We start from the raw sequence: 677 nt of genomic DNA, 5'->3' as shown, positions 1-677 counted from the left end.
AGGATATACCTCATGTATTCATCAGGATATACTTCATGTATTCATCAGGATATACTTCATGTATTCATTTAAAAAATGTGGAGAATGGAAATAAATTTAAAAGTCAAATACATTTATAGATATAGGAGGGGACTGGTGGTGCAGAGGTTAGAGAAGATGAGCCGGTTCCACCCCCTCGACCCACAACATCAAAATATGGGTGGGAAAGGTGAAGCACCCACACCTGCCTCCACCCTAATTTGCTCCACTCTGGGCCCTTAAGGCCCTTAACCCCCACCATCTGCCCCCCTGGGTGACATAGATGTCAACTCTGCTCCACACAGAGAGCTGTGGTAGCTCGGTGTCTGTGGTTGCATCAGGAAGGAGCAAAAACTATTGACAAGTCTTCGTGCGACTTAGTTCTTTGTGGCGACCCGTGAAGAAGGGAGCAGCAGAAAGAAGAAGAATAAAACAATATTTATAGATGGATAGAAGATTGTATGATTTATGCTGATCATTGTGAGGAAAGTCTTTCTGCAAGTCTTCCCTCACTGGAAACTGAGACTGACATGACTCCCAGTAATCACTCACTGGTGTGTAAATGTGTGGTTTTGTTCAGCTAGAGTTTCATATACCATTCCATATCATACCATACCATTCCATATCATACCATACCATTCCATATCATACCATACCAT

Source organism: Nematolebias whitei, chromosome 20 (assembly GCF_014905685.2).
Source record: "Nematolebias whitei isolate Nwh7 chromosome 20, NemWhi1, whole genome shotgun sequence".
Classification (NCBI taxonomy): domain Eukaryota; kingdom Metazoa; phylum Chordata; class Actinopteri; order Cyprinodontiformes; family Rivulidae; genus Nematolebias; species Nematolebias whitei.
The sequence above is the reverse complement of the archived record's forward strand: the minus strand, read 5'-3'. Positions refer to the sequence as shown.